The 20027-nt window shown below is 37.2% G+C and overlaps 1 protein-coding gene across 9 annotated transcripts in view; it reads right to left on the bottom strand.

The window, feature by feature from the left end:
• Positions 1-5623, bottom strand: part of PLA2G4A (phospholipase A2 group IVA) — a 151606-nt gene extending 145983 nt beyond the window's left edge. For 3 of the 9 annotated variants that reach the window (XM_025430125.3, XM_025430124.3, XM_025430128.3), the window contains exon 1: positions 5444-5614. The gene's annotated coding sequence lies outside the window, so the exon portion shown is untranslated. Of the gene's footprint in view, positions 1-5271 lie in introns of all 9 variants that reach the window. The other 6 variants (XM_035718804.2, XM_025430129.3, XM_025430132.3 and 3 more) reach the window with 5 other exon arrangements.
• Positions 5624-20027: the final 14404 nt, after the last annotated feature.

The following is a 20027-nucleotide window of genomic DNA, read 5'->3' as shown; positions in this document are numbered from 1 at the left end:
TCCTTCCATAAGGGGTCTAACATCACAGTTTACAGTCCATGTATTGCACTCAACCTGCTTATCTTGTAATGCCATGGGCAGTAGAGTATGGAGCAAATTGAAAGTATGTCAATTTACTGACTAAAATGCAGAAGCTATTCACTGACCTTGGTTTCTAGTGGCACAGCGGCATCCAGCAACCAAACCTGACCCACTCTACATCAGTTCCTAAGAAGTTACACATAGGCATGATACACCATCTTGGAACAAAAGTTGGTTTTCACCGCTGAAAAGGAGTATCTGGTTGACCATACGCTCCTGGATTGTTCGGAAAGGTCAAATAATGATAAATCCAAGGTCAGAGTAACCATTTTGACACAAACGCTTTAGGTCAACTTCCAGGATTAATAAGAACTAAAAAGAGCCATAGGCTCTGTAGGTTATACTTAGAACATTCTAAGAGAATGCTCCACTACCACATGGAAGTAAAATCTTTGGTAAAATTGGTACTTATATAACTCATAATGTGTCTATTTTTGTACTTTTGGCTAAAACTTCATATTCTTCATATTCTCTCCAAGTGGCATATATCTATGTAAAATACTACATACCTCTAAGACAAAAAATTCTAAATCATACACTACTTTTTCAATCAATTTTTAAATGCTTGTGTAACTTCCCTATTATGTTAATCAGTAGCCCAGATATAAGAGCAGAACAATGGAGTTAATAAGGAATTAGGATGCATATTTTCTGGTTCTTCCCCTATAATTTTTCTGATGTTAATAAAAATTAGAAGAAGTTGACAGCTTTAATAGCTTGCATCAAAATTGAAAATATAACTCAATCACTTGGAACATAAAATGCATGAAAACAGAAATTGTAAGGCTTGGGCATTAAACAAATGATTTGACTTTTCAATCTCTCTCTTTTCACATCTTTGAAATGGGAATACGTACTCTGCTAACTTACATGGTTATTGTGGGAATGAAGTTATTAAGCAACCCCTTTATAAGCCACAAAATGCAATGCAAATGAAAGGTATTATTGGCCCCCTGATATTTTTTCCAACTGAGTAATCAAAAAAACAAATTATAAATTAAATAGTAAAATCAAAACCTAAGCAAGATAAGCTCAGTATTATATATGTATACATATGAGTTTTATATTATATATATATATATATGAGTTTTATGTATTATAAGATCATGAAATTATCCATATGATGGACATTTGCTTTCTCATTCAAAATCTACCATTACCTGAAATGCCTGAATTTCCCTGCACACTCCAGAAGTCAAGAAAATGGGGTAGTAGATTAAGAAAGAGGGACCAGGGCTTCACAAATGTGTGTGCTGAGAAGGAATAAAGAAGAAAATGGTGCAATCTCTCCTCTTTATCCCAGCAGCTGTCAAACTCAGATAAGGATCACTTATCAGCTTGCTGAGTCTCACTGAAGTCATTTGAATTCATTAAAATAAGAACTATCTTCCAAAATTGAGAAAAGCAGTAGAGAATTTTCTACTTCCAGTTTAACATTTGATATTAAGGCCCCCAAACACTTCAAAATTATTGAGGACCTTAAAGGAACTTGGATTATATGAGTTATTTCTATTGAAATTTACCATATTAGGAATTAAAACTGAAAAATAAAATATTTAAAAATCACATTGAAAGAGGCAATTCATAAATATAGACATGAGTGGCCACTATAAAATTAGCCAACCTTATTTCTGAAAAAAAGTATAAATTTAAACAAGATACCCTTTTAGACAACCATTGACTAAGTTTTTGAATCTGTTGTTGTTTGTTCTGTTTGAGTGATTACACCGTGTTAGCATATAGAATTCTACTCTTCTATAGTGCTTATAAATTGATACAATTTTTCTCAAGAGCAAAATGGCAAAAATAATTCCATGATATTTTGTTAAATATTTTTGAGAATCCTCCAAACACTCAATTGTTATGATTATTCTGATTTCACAGTTGAAAAAAGAGTGTTTTGATAAAAAAACTGGCTTATGATCTCACAACTTTGTAGGTTAAAACCTGGTATGCACTTTTAAAAATCTATCCAAAGGAAGTACAAAGATGTGTACAAACACTTATAAAAAGAGCTGAAACATTATTTAGAATAGAAAACTAACTAATCCACCTAAATATCCAACAATTTGGGGATCCCTGGGTGGCGCAGCGGTTTAGCGCCTGCCTTTGGCCCATGGCGTGATCCTGGAGACCCGGGATCGAATCCCACATCGGGCTCCCGGTGCATGGAGCCTGCTTCTCCCTCTGCCTGTGTCTCTGCCTCTCTCTCTCTCTCTCTGTGACTATCATAAATAAATTTTAAAAAATTAAAAAAAAATATCCAACAATTTATAATCAACCAATATAATATTTCCACAGGCTACAAACTACATCACGGTGAGAACCACTCTTGCTCATGGATAGATTGCCATTACTTGCACAGCACCTAACACATAGTAGGGACTCAATAATATTTGTTTCAGATATGAATGAATACAAAATTATACACGAGTATAAAAAAATCATATGTTAACAGAAAACTTCATGACTGAGGACTAAGCATGTTATAAAATAGCAACTATGTGTTAAACTAATGAAACAAGGAGGCCATTAGACGAGGTGACTCTAATGCCTCGATGGCCTACATAAGCAAACCAAAATCTAAACTGCTCTAAAAACTAAACCTACAGAATTGAAACGTAAAGACAACCAATCACAAACAGCCAACTAGGCTTTAAACTAGGGGCAATCAATAATTTTGTTATGTTGACTCCACTCTTTCTTTACAGAAGTCTCTCCTTGGAGATCCTGTTGGGAAAGAGCTTCTATCCACTTCCCTTTGGTGCTGTCCCTATCTAATCAAGTTTTATTCAAACAAACTCTTAAAATTTTTGACATGCCTCAGTTTACCTTTTAAAAATGTAATAACAATTCTGTAAAATTTACATGTGAATGTATGTATAGAAAAATGCCTAGAAGTAAAAACAGATATATATTCATGAATTTGTGTCTCTTTGTCTCCTTTGTCTCTGTACTTATGTATAATAGTCCATAAATCTGTTGACTGAATAAATGAATGAATGACATTTTTAAGAGTTATCCCTTGAGGAGATTATAGGTCATCTTTTTCCTTTCTTCCTTTGCAATTTTCTATATCTAATGAAATTTAAACAGTGACCAGGAATTACCTTTGTAAAAAACAAGGATATCATAAAAGAATCCTCCTGGAAAACATTGTCAGGAATTTTGGAATAAAAGCAAGAAATACAGACATCCCATAATCCAATAAAATATAACTTGTATCTTCTTTTCCTGTTTGTTTTACTTACTGCATTCAGCAATAAAAAATATCAGATTCTACAGAAAAAGGCAAGCTCAACATCATACAGTTAGTTCTAAGGGTTGAGTCAAGAATCTAGGTCACTTGGTTTTCAGGCAAGTAGTTTTTTCCATTACACCAAATTGCTTAGATAAGTTCCAGAATGCTAATTGAATAAATGGCAACATGGACACTGCAATATTCATTGTTCAATAGTTCCTATAAGAAAATGATTTATTATTTAGTATTAGTAGAAAACTCCAAAGTTCAAGAAACTACTACATGTTCATGTGACATGAATTGTTTTGAAGGGTTTGTGATCATCCTAATGGTGTCTCCAAATTTGTGCATGTTGGAGAAGCATACACACATACACACATTATTCTGGGGAGAGGAGTCTATAGCTTTCATAAGATGTGTAAAAGGTTCTGTGGGTAAAAAAAAAAAAAGTTGAGAATAATTAAAGCTATAAAGTCTACAAGCAAGAGGAGGGAAATAAACTGAAGGCAAATGAAAGGCTTATGAGAGAGGAAAAGGAACCACAGCAACTGTGTCTTCCTCTTTTTTATTCCTGGAACATATGTTTTAATATTAAAATGATTTGGTCTCATGATTTTGCTTTCTAAGCAGTGACACCAGGAAAGAAAAATATTGATGGGTTAAAAACCATCAGGCCAAATTATTTCTATGGAATGAACTTTATCAGGTCCTAGGAAACCTATTTAACAATTTTCCTTCCCTAATTAAACATAAATGCAAAATACCCCAATAGGGACTTAAAATGTTAAAATGTATCATTTAATAATTTTCCTTTTCCTACTTAAACAAATTTGTGTTTAAGTAGGAAAAGGAAAATTATTAAATAGTTTTCTTAGTTTCTTGACCCACAAATTGTGCTTGCCTTTTCAGGAAGTTTGTAAAGCTGCTTTGAGCAAAGGCAGAATACACACTTCTCTGTGCATTTCACAATTATTGCTTAATTTAAAATTTAACTCTTCCTTGGCTCAATGAAAGAAGTAAATACTTGTTTCTTATCCCACCATCAAACTTGATTGTCAGGGTCTAAGGACTTCTGGAGTAAAATTTAAAAATTCTTAACAGGGTTTGATTCCCTGCAAATATCTCTTGGGCTACGATTCCAAATTCCTGCAACAAACAGAAACAAAACACAACACAAATCCTCCTCGAACTCAAAGGGTTATATATGCAAACATCATAAATGAGAATTGACACCCATCCAAATGAGATGCTTCTGAGTGTAGACTTCATCCATCCACCTTAGCTGAATAAATGCTTACATCATCAACTAATGTGAAGAGCATGTCCTGTTCTAGTTTTTGAGATGAAAATCATTATTTTTACAGCTACCATTATGAGTTGTAAGAGCTTTAGATATGTTAAGCCACTCTTCTTTCAGATCCAAATGCCCTTTTAAACTTTTTAGTCTAAAATGAAATGACCAAAAGAGTATTCACGCTCAAAACTTAACCTTACTTCTTGTTCTCTCAAGTCTTTCCCAGCATCTAGGTTTGAGCTTGGTTCTCCTGGCAGGTCCAACAACTTAGGGAAGGGCGAGTTAGAGTACCAGGCGTCTTACATACGATTCTCTTTTCAACATCGTCTTTCTTTTCGCCTAACCCCGCAGCATATGAAAACCCCAGGGATGCTTTTGCATAAGTTATGGCAATGACTTGTTTTCTTTCTTTTTTTTTTTTTCACTGCAACCAGACGGAGCCCCCCAGGTCTCCCCGCTTAGGAGCACAGCGAGGTTGGGGCGCCAGGGCGCAGCGTCACGTGGAGTCCAACCGAGAACCACCTCTGCCCAGGGGAACGTGCGCTTTCCGTCCCGGCTCTGGATGAGGGAATCCCCTCCTGGTCCCACTCCCCTGCACCTTTCAGACCCCAGGAAGCAAGCTGGCACTTGTTAGAAAGAAATTAAATTCCCTGACCTGTGTCTGGTTTCCAAAAGGCAGAGAGAGAGAAGACGCAGACTTTGTAAGGCAGTGGATCCCAGGTTTGCCTCCGTCCTTTCTCCCTTCCAAGTAAGATACAGACCTCAAGCTAAGGAGGTGGAGGGGAGGGGGGGAAGTGGAGCGGGGCGAGAGTAAATATATTGCTTACTGTTCCCCGAGTTACATGAGATTCTTCTGGCTCCTTTTGGCCTCTAGCTTTCAGTCGGGATCCTTTTTCGGCGGGGACTGCGGAGAAGTTCAAGTCTGATCCTTGGTAGGAGGAGCTAAAATGTGGGCTGGTTTCCTTTAGCTTCTGCAAGCTGTTTAAGGTGGAATGAAAGAGGAAGAGAGGGAAAGCTGTGTTCTCGCAGAAGCAGAGATCTTAAACGTAAATGTTTACTTGCCAGGCTGAAGTCACAAAACGTGCTTAAAGTAATGCGTAAGTCACCTGGTCCTAAACCTCATGGATGTGTGTGTGTGTGTGTGTGTGTGTGTGGAAGCACCTATTGTGCTCAAGCAGTTACTGCTTCCTCTTCCCACCTCCCAAGTGCCCAAACAAGTCAGAACAAAATTGAAGAGCTAAATAGCATCTGCATTCTTTATACAAGGAAAGTTTAAGACAGACCCAAAATATCAAATGTGTACCTTTAGGAGATGAACGATGTAAGCCCACTTTAAATGATCTATTCAAATAGTTCCTCCCCAAACTCAAAACACCTGAGTTGATAACCTACCCGACTGTTTGGAAATTTAAGATTAAAGACATACCAAAGACTCTAATGTATATTTTGAGATACAGAGGGGAAAAAAATCTCATCATGTAGAATCACAAATGGGTAATACGAATTTAAATTCCCTCTGTCACTGTAATAAGGAAAGTGTACTGTTTAAGTTTATCCAAAGCCCACAAGAATGGATCCCTGTCTTTAAAGATTGAGAGGTTCATTTTGTATAGCTTGTTTTCAAACACAGCATCTTCTAGTTTTGGCCCTAATCAAATAGGGGGCACACTCTCCTAGTTCTCTTTTAGCATTGTCAAAGAATATATTTTCTGCAGACTCCATCATTAAGTCTGCTGGATTATCTGCCTTCTGCAGCCCAAATATCAACTCCTTTTTGTTTTTATTTTTTTCCCATAAATTCAACATGGCATATTATAAATATCTCCTTCCTAAAAAAGGCCTTTAGTGTCTCATAAGATCAAGATCTTTTTAGTTATCAAGAAGACCCCAAATTTCTTTTTTTTATTTTTATAAATTTATTTTTTATTGGTGTTCAATTTGCTAACATATAGAATAACACCCAGTGCTCATCCCATCAAGTGCCCACCTCAGTGCCCGTGACCCAGTCACCCCCACCATCTACCCACCTCCCCTTCCACCACCTCTAGTTCGTTTCCCAGATTTAGGAGTCCTTCATGTTCTATCTCCCTTTCTGATATTTTCCACTCATTTTTTCTCCTTTCCCCTTTATTCCCTTTCACTATTTTTTATATTCCCCAAATGAATGAGAACATATAATGTTTGTCCTTCTCCAATTGACTTACTTCACTCAGCATAATACCCTCCAGTTCCATCCACGTCGAAGCAAATGGTGGGTATTTGTCGTTTCTAATGGCTGAGTAATATTCCATTGTATACATAGACCACATCTTCTTTATCCATTCATCTTTCGATGGACACAGAGGCTCCTTCCACAGTTTGGCTATTGTGGGCATTGCTGCTTTAAACATCGGGGTGCAAGTGTCCTGACATTTCATTGCATCTGTATCTTTGGAGACCCCAAATTTCTTGAGAGGCAGTGTGTGTGGAAGAGAAAAACTGAGAGCATACTACTATTTTCTCCCCTTCCCTAGGTACAAATGGTCAAAGATTATGTTTTGCAAGGTATGCTCATCCTAAGACTCTGACAAAGATTTCCTTTTCATGAGCTTCATAGTGTTCTAGTTTGATAATAAAAAATTGTAGCTTTCAATACTGCTATATATTAATATAGATATCAATTATCTATAATTGATGTAGACCACCTCTCATTGCCCTATTCCATGGCTTCCATGTCCGCATCCATTTTGGGTCCCTACCCGATTTCACTATTCAGATAGACCTTTAAATGGATAGTACACATTCAGATTTACTATCTTTATCCCATTTTCTCCAAAATTATATCTACTGGCTCCAAGGACCTCTGCCTGCACCTTAGGTTAAGAGAGACACTGCTTTCAGAGCCTGCTTCAGGCTGTGCTATCAATTACATCTGAAGACTCCTCTTCCTGGGCTGGTGATCAGTGAAGGTCTTTTAGGAGGACTACTGGTAAAACCCATCTGAAACTGAGTGGTATGGTAGCTGCCTCCTTAAACACCGTCCCTCCTTTTGCATTATTACTAGTCAATGAGTTTCATACCATTTGTTACTTATCAACACCTGAACATTTTAGACTGAGAATGATGAGCCCTAATAATAATTAGCATTGGATAAGCAAGCAAGTAGAACAGTCCTAAAAGTGGCTGAATTAATTAACAAGGAAGTACATACTTGTCAAAATACATGGCTCAAAAAATGGAAAAGAAGAACTTGATGTTTTTGATGGATTTTTCTTCTTTTACATGAAGTTGCTTTCCGTTCTCTTTTCACAACTTCTGCTTCACCTATCCTGTGCTCTAACTGCATGAAAGTGATTTGCCTCCTGGAAACTTGGGCATGAGGAATGAGATACTATTTGTAGTAAATCTATACATTCAATGAAAACAATTAGCCAGTATGCCAATGGATACCTTCTTTAAATATTTAGATAGATAGATGATAGATAGATAGATAGATCAATAGATCGATAGATAAATAGATGATAGATAAACACAGGTATGCCTTCAAAAATTTTCAAACTTGCCTTCTTTATTTCAAAGATATTTCTCATAGTCTAGGTCTTCTTCTGGCCTGATTTGTGTTTTTCAACCAAGAAACAAATTCAGTGAAACTGGCCTTTTGGTCAAAGTTGAGACCAAGTCATCAGTACAGAAGTCCTTTTCTCCACATTTGATACAGGTGGATATGCTTTGGGCTACTTAGAGGGAGTCACAACGTCCATGTATTGCTCCAGAAATTCTAATTGTATGCTTGGATATATTTCTGTGTGCCTAACATTGCATGTCACTATTATGATGAACTTAAAATACCAGTGTAATAATTACCGTGGAAAATGTAAAGGCAAAATTGTCCATTGCAAATTTCAAGTTAGATCCGATCAGTCAGTTTTATGATCGGAGATGGCTTCAGAGATAAAAACCTGGTCCTGCCAACATCAGGCCACCTTCTTCACCTTCTTCCTGAACTTCACTACAGGGGAGGAGTGGGAATACTAGAGTTATGTGTACCTATTTCTTATTAAAATTTTTTACTGTTAAAAAAAGAACGCTAACAGAGTTGAATAGGAAAATCCAATTCAGATTGCAGATAGACACAGAGAAGATTCTAAATGTCCACCAGTAACAAATTTGCTTGTAATAATATGTCCCTTTTATGCACTGCCATGCTTGAGTATTCTGGTCCATATTGTGACCATGTTTATAGTAAAATAATGAGTTGGTATTCTTACTATTTATCTGTGTGTGAATATCATTCATATGAGTTATTCATTTCTCTTTTTTTTAAGATTTTATTTATTTAGAGGGCACATGAGCGAGGAAGGGGCGGAGGGAGAGAGAGAGAATCTCAAGGAGACTTTGCACTGAGTGTGGAGCCCCATGTGGAGCTCCATCCCACAACCCTAAGATCATGACCTGAGCCAAAATCAAGAATTGGATGCTTAACCATCTGAGCCACCCAGGGGCCCCCAGTCATCCCTTTCTTCCAAATATTAATCAAAGAAAATCAAAGTCATTCTTGCCTGTGAAATTTTTGGCCTCCAACTAATAGACCCTCACTTTTCTTTCAACACAGAAACTAATTCTTCCTGTACACCTCGCCCTTAAGTGCCACTGAAATAATCTTCATCCTGAAGGCTTAACTCAATTACCACTTTGTCTGGAAAATTTTTATACCCAATCCCCTTTTCAGCATAAAACAATTCATTTGAGCACTAATCAACTTGTATTATATTTGGTTGTAAAAGGAAATATATGTTATGCTTTATGATGACAGGAAGCAAGCCTTCTTCATTCTAGTCAACCCGCTCCCCAAATGTATATTACACCAGGAACTCAAAGGATATTTGCTGAATTTGTTTTCCATGATAGTGGGTTCAGAGATATCTTAAACCTGGTAACATTCTACTTACCAACTGCTCTTTTCATCATTATTAAAGAAGAGAATGTTTGGGGTACCTGAGTAGCTCAGTGGGTTAAGTGTCTGCCTTTGCCTCAGGTCAGGATCCCAGGGTCATGGGATAGAGCCTTGCATTCCATCTGGCTTTCTGCTCAGTGGGGAACCTGCTTCTCCATCTCCTCTGCTGCTACCCCCTGCTCATGCTCTCCCTCACTATCCCTCTCTTAAGTAAATAAGAAGAAGAAGAAGAAGAAGAAGAAGAAGCAGGAGAAGAAGAGAAAGTTTAGTTTTTCTACTCCCTTCCCCTACACTGGTAAAATTCTTGGTGATATAAAGCTAATCAGAGATTTAGGGTGGAGTGAACTCTAATTAAGATATATTTATAATGCGGGGCTTCTGGGTGGCTAAGCCGGTTAAATGTTGGACTCTGGACATGAGGTTCGGTCTCAGCTGAGAGTCTGCTTGAGATTCTCTCTCCCTCTGCTCCTTTCCCTCTGCCCCTTCCCCTGATCACGCACTCTCTCTTTTTAAATAAATAAATTAAATATTTTTAAAAGATATATTTATAATGCATTTAAAAATTAAATGTCATGATGAAAGCACAGATCTAGGAAGAGTATTTATGAACAATAAGAACTATATTTTAATCGTTAAATATCTACTAGTAATCACCTGTACTCTTCATATACATTTACTATACCCATACATTTACATCAATACTTTAACTTGATAAGTGGAAACAATAATTTTCTCTTAATTATTGCTTTCTAATTGAACATATTAGGCAGATTATCACTACATTTTTAAAATGTTTTCCTTGTTAATTTCTTTTAAATACAGTAAGAGGATTATAGCAAATAAAGCACTGTCAATATCACGGTTATTCTTTAGATAGAGTCTGTAAGGAGCCAGGTTGTTTGTATCTTACTACATTTGTGGCATAATTAATCACTACAATCATGAAATTAGGCTCCTAATTCTAGTTTCAGGTTAGAAACTTCCATCATTCTCCTCCTCATCAGCAATGCTTACTTTCTTGCCTATCCTTCCTACCCCAAGTCCTTCGTTCATCTTTGGGTTTCTAGATTCAAAATTTTTATATCTACATTTACCTTTTCATTTTGCCTTGAAAATATTAATTTACACCCTTTCATTACTGTTACATATACTATCATATGGGATTCACTCTTTCATCTCCTTTCCCCTCATAAACTCATCCTAGACTTCATTCCCAGAAAAACTTTCCTACAAGTCAGATCATTTTACTATCAGACTTATACCATGAAGTTTTCTACACTGCCCCTCAACTTATATTACTGTACCTTAAAAACATTTCTTCTTCTTTTGTAGATAAAGTAGAGGTGAAAATAAAATCAGGATCCCTTCAGATTCTATCACAAATTGCACGTTTATATTGTACAAGCAGAACGGGTCATACAGTCAGCAATTATTTTTTTATTTTTTTAAAGACCCCATTTATTTATTCATGAGAGACACAAAGAGAGAAAGAGGCAGAGACACAGGCAGAGGGAGAAGCAGGCTCCACGCAGGGAGCCCGACATGGGACTCGATCCCGGGTCTCCAGGATCAGGCCCCAGGTCGAAGGCGGGCACCAAACCACTGAGCCACCCAGGGATCCCTACAGTCAGCAATTAATATGACTTAATACACAGTAAAAAATCTTGACTATAGACAAACCATCTTCAGGAACTTTTGAGGAAGCTGAATTGTCCTCATGCATTTTACCTACTCATGGAAATAATTTAGCTAGTTGTTTTCTACTCTCCAAGATCCCTCTAAATTTGGTAAAGCAAGTGCATGTCTAGTTTTAGGAATTTTGTCAGAATGGGCACCAGCCCAATTATACAGCTCAGAAACTGACTTGCCGGCACTTGATAGAAATTTTTAAATATTTGTACTCCTGGAATTTAGCTGTGCTGATGACCATGAGAGAATCTGTCCTTTTCTTTGAAGGTAATTCTGAATGGGAAGAATTTATTTTTTATTTTTTTTATTGGAGTTCAATTTGCCAACATTTAGCATAACACCTAGTGCTCATCCCATCAAGTGCCCCCCTCAGTGCCCATCACCCAGTCACCCCAACCTCCCGCCCACCTCCCCTTCCACTACCCCTTGTTTGTTTCCCAGAGTGAGGAGTCTCTCATGTTTTGTCACCCTCTCTGATATTTTCGTTTGAGTGGGAAGAATTACTGCTAAGTGAATGTCCAGAGTTCATCAAGTGACTGAGCTCTGATAGATGTGAGTACTGTTTTTATAAGAGTAATAGCTTTCCCGTATTTATGTCTGTAAAACCAGTGACTAAACATCTTCAAAAGCACTTTTGTTATCTGATTGTCCAAATATGTTGTCAGGCCCAACAATTTCTCTTTGGAAAATCTGTCTTTCTTCATTCCCAATATATATAGGTCATTGTTGTCTGACTGAAAGCACAGCAAAGAAAAGCAAGTAACTCTTAACCTTCACCCAGCTAACAAAGAGAATCACATACTAGAATTTAATTTCATTACATTTAATCTAGCCTCTAATCTCAGTTTGTCCCAAATCTGTTTTTTAGGTAGAATGAAATTTAAGATAACTCACGACAACTAAGGCAAAAATCCAAAAACTGCTATGAAAAAAAACCAAAACACTAATAATAATCAAATCCATTCCAAGTTAGCAAAATGATCCAACTGTTTTACTTATATAGATAGGACCATTGAGGAAAATAGTGCTGACACACAAAAATTAAGTATTTCTTAATTAATATCCTATTGAGGTATTTTAACTGTCCTGAAAATAGACTGGTCCAAAATCTGAATAAAAAAAATTAGTACCCTAACTAATTGTATGTCCATTCTTGTTTATCATTTGCTACAGTTAAAGAAAGCACCATAATATCAAATAATATTTTCATATATCACTAAAATAAGAAGAAAAGGGTGTGACTATTTTATTGTAAATAGTAGTTCTAGGGACACCTAGGTTGCTCAGTGGTTAAGTGTCTGCCTTCGGCCCAGGGCATGATCCTGGAGTCCTGGATTGAGTCCCGCATTGGGCTCCTGTATGGAGCCTGCTTCTCTCTCTGCCTGTGTCTCTGCCTCTCTCTCTCTCTCTCTCTCTCTCTCTCTCTGTCTCTCATGAATAAATAAATAAAAACTTTAAAAAAATAGTAGTTCTAGAAAAACCAATTTCCCTTTCATTTGGTTCTATAGATATATCTATTTTCCTTAACACCCATTCTGATATTTGTTATAAATTCATAGTTTAAGTTATATGGGGTCGTTTCATTTTGAAATGTTCTACCAAATATTACACAGCATTCTCTTTGGGTGTAATATATATTTAATAAATAGCATTCATTCACCCAATAATATGATTCATTCATTTGATCACTCATTTATAATGATTTTTAAATACCTATACTGGGAGATCCTTTTAAAAATCCATAATTTACTTGGGGAGGCAAAAGTCAAACTCAGAAAGCACAGGTTACTAACTGATAAATCAAGTGCCTTCATCCTTTGAAAGTAAGAAGTCTATCTGTTGCTTTTGTGATAAGATTGGCTCCTGGGAAGACCTTAAAACATAATCTAGCTTTACCAAGGACTTAATGTAGCCGTTCTCCTGCAGTCTTGCCTACTCATCATGTGCCTAGCATGTTGTTAGCAGCTAGAGAGAACAAAAGGGATAGACAAGGTTCATATTTTCATGGAGACTATATCCTCCTTGGACAGGAGAGGCAAGGAACAGAATAAATAAGATAATGACTTAAAAAAATAATTCAACATGTCCAGGGAAGGCCTCTCTGAGGATACATGTCAACTGAGACTTGAAGGGTGAAAATAAGCCAGTCAGCCATGAAACTGAGTGTAAGAGAAATGTACAAGTTCAGAAACCTGTATTGACGCATGAAATATAAAAGATATGTATGACTGAAAGCCATTACAAATGTCTTGAACAAGAAGTCCTGGAGGGAGGAAATAGCAACAAGGGAGTACAAAATTAAATCTGAAAATCCAAATTGGGCCATGAAACTTGGATTAGAATTTGATGGATCATCATAAATTTGAGTAGAAAAGGCAAAGGCCAGCATTCATGGTTGGGAGGAAGTACAAAGGCAATTCTAGATGAGGAGAGTTTGTGGGGAGAGCAGTAGAAGGTAAACTTAGAAATGTACATTGGGGGTCTCGCTTTCACAGTTCCTTAATAATAAGGAAATTTAGACATTTTCCTGCAGCGAATAAGAAACTTCCCAGGTATCAGAGATGGCAGTGGTTAGTTGTGCCATTTTATTTTAATTTTGGTAGTTGGTTCTTTGTCACAGATGGGTGTTGGTTTTTTGGATCTTAGTCGGGGAATGACACTGTTTAATATTCTGGAAGATAGCAGGATAGACTGAAGAATAAAGGCGTTGATGTGGGGAAGGGGAAGCCAAAGTGATTACTGTGCCAAGAAGATGTGGTGTACTCCCTGAACAAGAGGAGGCCTGTCAAGATGGAAAGGATGGAAGTGGAAGGTTGAAAAAAATTGACAAAAGTCAACTGCATGAATAAACCAGCCCATGACACATGGTAGGGCAAAATAATTTATATAAGATTGATGATTCAGAGACTCAATTCAAAGTTAGAGACTCAATGTTTTATACATAGTATGTATTTGATAATGTTGAATTGAAATTTAAGAGTTAATCTTCAAACTACTGCTTACCTCTTGAACTTACATCTGAACAAATCAGTTTATTCTTAGTTGGAATCGGTTTTGCCATCTGAAAGTTGGGAAAAACAACTTGGGAAACCAAGAGATTGGGATTACAAAACATGTCCTCTGTTTCTAAATCCCTAGAGAGGCAGACATGAGTGCTTAAGGAAGAAAGTCTTCCCAGCATATGGGAGCTGCAAGTGACCTCTGGGATGAACTGGGGTCCTGACAGCCTTGCCCCCAACTTTCTTGTTATCATTCCACTGAAAGAATAGAACATCAAAGACTCTTGGAGAGTAGGTGATTTACCCACAATTGAACAGCAAAGTCAGAGTTTAGGGGCACCTGGGTGGCTCAGTGGTTGGGCATCTGTCTTCCGCTCAGGTCATGATCCCAAGGTCCTGGGATTGAGTCCCTCATCAGGCTCTCTGCAGGGAGCCTGCTTCTCCCTCTGCCTATGTCTCTGCCTCTCTCTTTGTGTCTCTCAAATCTTAAAAAAAAAAAAAAAAGAGTTTAAACCAAACCTTTAACCTCAAAATATGTACATCTTTTTATAGTCATTTCCCTTTGCTTATTCACAGATAAATTAATTGAGCCTGAGAAGTCAAAGAAAAAGTTCCCAAGTAAATAGAAAATGAGAAAGTTTGGAGTTTTAATATACACATGCTTTGTTTTCTTTCCTGCTAAATTATTGTGTTTGTTTTTTTTTTAATTTATATGAGGTAAGTAACAAACACATTGTTAAACATTCTGATAATGTACATGTCATTCTGGTGTGTTTTGTTCTCCTGCTGTAGGTATTTTTCTCTTCTCCGCTCCAAATCATGACTTTGTCTTCCATTCACAAAGAATATTTTAAGTTGTAGCCAGTACAAAGTATGGAAAAGATTGCTAACCTCAACTCCTTGCTTACTTCCATCTCCCCTCCCAGGTACGCTTGCAAAGCCCAAATCCTATTTTTTTTTCTTTTTTTAAGATTTTATTTATTTGAGAGAGAGCAGGGGGAGGAGCTGAGGGAGGGGGTAAACTGACTCTGTGCTGAGCGCAGAGCCCCACACCGGGCTCCATCCCAAAATTCACAATTGGGAATGTTGTCAGTGGGTGTTGTAATAGCGTTGTATGGTGACAGATGGTAGCTTCCCTTGTGGTGAGCACAGCATAACACATAGAATTTCATATCACTATGTTGTATACCTAAAACTAATGCAACATTATGTGACAGCTGCACTTCAATTTTTTTAAAAATTACTAAATGCATAAAAAAGATTGATGATTCAGGGACTCCATTTAAAATTAGGGACTTCTGTGCCTTATACATAGTATGTGATACATAGTACTACATAGTAATACATAAGTAATACAGGGAGATACATATTAAGTACTTAGGAATACTTATTAAAATTTAATCTTCTGGGATGCCTGGGTGGCTCAGTGGTTAAGCGTCTGCCTTGGGCTCAGGGCATGATCCTGGAGTCCTAGGATCAAATCCCACATCGGGCTCCCGGCATGGAGCCTGCTCCTCCCTCTGCCTGTGTCTCTGCCTCTCTCTCTCTCTCTCTCTCTCTCGAATAAATAAAATCTTAAAAAAATAAAGTCCAAATTAAAAAAAAATAATCTTCTAATTGCCTTTTACTTCAAGAATTAATACATGGAAAAAGAAAACCAGTTTATTCTTAGTAGGAAACAGCCTTGCTATATGAAAAATTGAAAAACAAGTTGAAGAAGAAAGTAAAGGATTGGGATTACAAGATTGGTAGGAGTTCCCAGAACTCAAGTTTGGTGCAGAGGCAGGAAAACAGCTTTTTTTTCTTTTTTTTTTTTAAGATTTATTTATTTATGATAGACATAGAGAGAGAGAGAGGGAGGCAGAGACACAGGCAGAGGGAGAAGCAGGCTCCATGCCGGGAGCCCTACGTAGGACTCGATCCCGGAACTCCAGGATAGCGCCCTGGGCCAAAGGCAGGCGCCAAACCACTGAGCCATCCAGGGATCCCCAGGAAAACAGCTCTTAAATTTCAAAACATGATGCAGCTTGGGCATGAGCTTATCACTAGTAATCAGAATATATCAAAATCAGGGGATTCTATTTAAATGTCTGGAACTTAGGATGCCTGGGTGGCTCAGCAGTTGAGCCTCTGCCTTCAGCTCAGGGCATGATCCCGGGGTCCGAGGATCAGGTCCCACATCAGCCTCTCTGTGAGAAGCCTGCTTCTCCCTCCGCCTGTGTCTCTGCCTGCCTCTCCGCCCCCCCTTCTCATGAATAAATAAATAAAATCTTTAAAATAAATGAATGTCTTGAATTTTACAAGATCCACAGAACACTTGCATAAACTTGGACAATTTTAAGTGCAAAGAAGTTTCAATAATGCTTGAAATTAAATGTTCTAGCCAGATAGAGGCTAGGAACAGTTCAAATTTGACTTAGGAAAATAAAAGAAATGACTTAGATCCTGTGTTACAAAATTTGTAGCCACCGTACCTAATTCTATAGAAGAAAGAGAATAAAAATCACTACCTAGAAATAACACTGGCTAGCATTTTGTTGTATATCACTATTTTTTATTTTGTACATGTATATGTACTCTATACATATTTTTTAATTCCTTTGTAATATAACTACTTCGTAATCTTTATTTTTACCTGCTGAAGTATGCTGGAAATATTTTTCCATATCAATAAGATATTTTAATAATTGTGTAATATTACAATGTATTGGGACACTATAATTTATTATTAAAGGATAACTTATTTCAAGATATTATGCTGTTTCCAATTTCTTTACTATTATAAACAAAACTTTGATAAACATTTTTGTAAATAAATCTTGGCTCAAATTTACAATTAATTGAAGAGGCACATTTTGATATGAGAAGTAATGGGAAAGTTAACATTTGTATGTTTCCTTGGGGAAAACAGTCTGGACCAGGCAGATGGATGGAAAAGTATCCTCATCCAAAGGGACGTAAGTACACAGAGAAGACTGGATACTGGCACAGAAGAATGAACATAGGAGAACAGTGACCATTTAGCAAGGATCCAGAAAAACAGTTATACTGTTTCATTTAATTTTCAACTACACTCACTGGGTGTTATTCTGTATGTTGGCAAATTGAACACCAATAAAAAATAAATTTATTATTAAAAAAATTTTTTTCAGCTACACTATCGAAGGGCATTATCTACATTTTATAAATGGGAAACTAAGACATATGATTAAATTGCCCAAGATAAATTACTAAGTGTTAGAGCAGAGAGCAAACTCAAGTCTTCCTGATTTTAAGGACCATGGCTTTTTTTCAAGGTTTTTTTTTTTCATACATAATTTAAAACAAGTTTAGCCAACATTACCATTTTGCATAAGCAAAACCACCCAATGATAATAGCATTTATTCTGCTCTCAAATATGTAAGGAATGAGAAAGAAAGCAAGGCATTCAAGTTTCTGGAGAAACATCTTTTGTTTTGTTTTGTTCATTTGTTTTCGTTTGTTTTCCAGTTTTATGGGGCTATAATTCACGTACAGCAGTGTATAAGCTTGTGCGTATAGCAACCATGACTTGACTTTTTTAAAATGTGACATTATCACAATAAATTTAGTTAACATCCATAATCTCAGACAGATATCAAACAAGCAAGACAAGATTATGCTGTTTTTTCCTTTGGATGAGAACTTTTAGGACTTACTCTCTTAGCAACTTGCACATACAGCATACAGCAGTGTTAACTCTAGTCATCATGTTGTACTTACATCCCCAGCACTTATTTCTCTTATAGCTGGAATTTTACACCTTTTGACTCCTTTCATCCAATTCCCTCCACCCCTTGCCTCCAGTAACCATAAATCTGATCTCTTTTCCTATGAATTGGGTTCCGGGGGATTTTTTGATTTCACATATAAGTGAGAATACACAGTATTTGTGTTTCTCTGACTTATTTCACTTAGCATAATGCTCTCAAGTTCCATCCATGTTGTCACAAATGGCAGGGTTTCATTTTTTATAACTGAAGCATATTCCATTATATACATAAAATTCACAACTTGTTTATCCATTCATCTGTTGATAGACAACCTAGGTTCTCTATCTTGACTAGTGAGGATAATGTTGCTACAAACATGGAAGTACAGATATCTCTTTGACATAGTATTTCTGTTTCCTTCAGATAAATACTCAGACTCAGAATTTACTGGATCATAGGGTCATTCTATTTTTTATTTTTTTCAGGAACTTCCTTACTGTTTTCCATAGTGGCTGGACCGATTTAAAATCCCATGAACAGTGCACAAGGGTTCTCTTTTCTCCACATTCTCACCAACATTTGTTATTGCTTGTCTTTTTGTTGATAGCCATTCTAACAGATGTGAGGTGATAGCTCATTGCGATTTTGACTGGCATTTCTCTAATGATTAGTGATGCTGAGCACTTTTTCATTGACCTGTTGGCCATTTGCATGCCTTCTTGGTTTATTCAGGTCCTTGGTCCATTTTTTAACTAGAATTTTTTGCTATCAAGTTATATGAATTCTTTATATATTAAGCCCTTATCAGATATGTGATTTGCAAATAAACCATAAGTTGTCTTTTCATTTTGCTACTCATTTCTTTTGTTGTGCAGCTTTTTTTTAAATATTTATTTATTTATGATAGACATAGAGAGAGAGAGAGAGGCAGAGACACAGGAGGAGGGAGAAGCAGGATCCATGCGGGAGACTGACGTGGGACTTGATCCCGGGACTCCAAGATCACGCCCTGGGCCAAAGGCAGGCGCTAAACTGCTGAGCCACCCAGGGACCCCCCCCCCCCTCCCGCCTGCAGCTTTTAATTTGATGTATTTCCATTTGTGTATTTTGGAAAAAATCTTCTTGATATGCTAGTAGGTGTGCAGTGTCACTCCTTTGCAGGTTAAGACTAAACTCACAAACTTTTTTTTTTTCTCTAAGATCTTATTTATTTATTTGAGAGACAGAGAAAGAGAGAGAGATCACAAGCAAGGGGGAGGGATTGAGGGAGAAGCAGACTACCTGCCAAGCAGGGAACCCCATGTGGGACTCAATCCCAGGACCCTGAGTTCATGACCTGAGCAGAAAGGCAGTTGCTTAACCAACTAAGCCACCCAGGCACTCACAAACTCACAAACTCACTCACAACTTCCTTATGCCTACTTTTTTAAAAATATAAATTTATATTTTATTGGTGTTCAATTTGCTAACATATAGAATAACACCCAGTTCTCATCCCATCAAGTGTCCACCTCAGTGCCCGTCACCCAGTCACCCCCACCCCCCGCCCTGCTCCCCTTCCACCACCCCTAGTTCGTTTCCCAGAGTTAGGAGTCTCTCATGTTCTGTCTCCCTTTCTGATTTTTCCCACTCATTTTTTCTTCTTTCCCCTTTATTCCCTTTCACTATTTTTTATGTTCCCCAAATGAATGAGACCATATAATGTTTATCCTTCTCTGATTGACTTATTTCACTCAGCGTAATACCCTCCAGTTCCATCCACGTTGGAGCAAATGGTGGGTATTTGTCATTTCTAATAGCTGAGTAATATTCCATTGTATACATAGACCACATCTTCTTTATCCATTCATCTTTCGATGGACACCGAGGCTCCTTCCACAGTTTGACTATGGTGGACATTGCTGCTATAAACATCGGGGTCCAGGTGTCCCCGCGTTTCACTGCATCTGTATCTTTGGGGTAAATCCCCAGCAGTGCAATTGCTGGGTCGTAGGGCAGGTCTATTTTTAACTCAACTCACTCACAAACTTCCTTATGCCTACTTTATCCAGAGTGGAA

This window comes from Canis lupus, chromosome 7 (assembly GCF_003254725.2).
Source record: "Canis lupus dingo isolate Sandy chromosome 7, ASM325472v2, whole genome shotgun sequence".
Classification (NCBI taxonomy): domain Eukaryota; kingdom Metazoa; phylum Chordata; class Mammalia; order Carnivora; family Canidae; genus Canis; species Canis lupus.
This window is presented reverse-complemented; position numbering and strand designations above follow the sequence as displayed.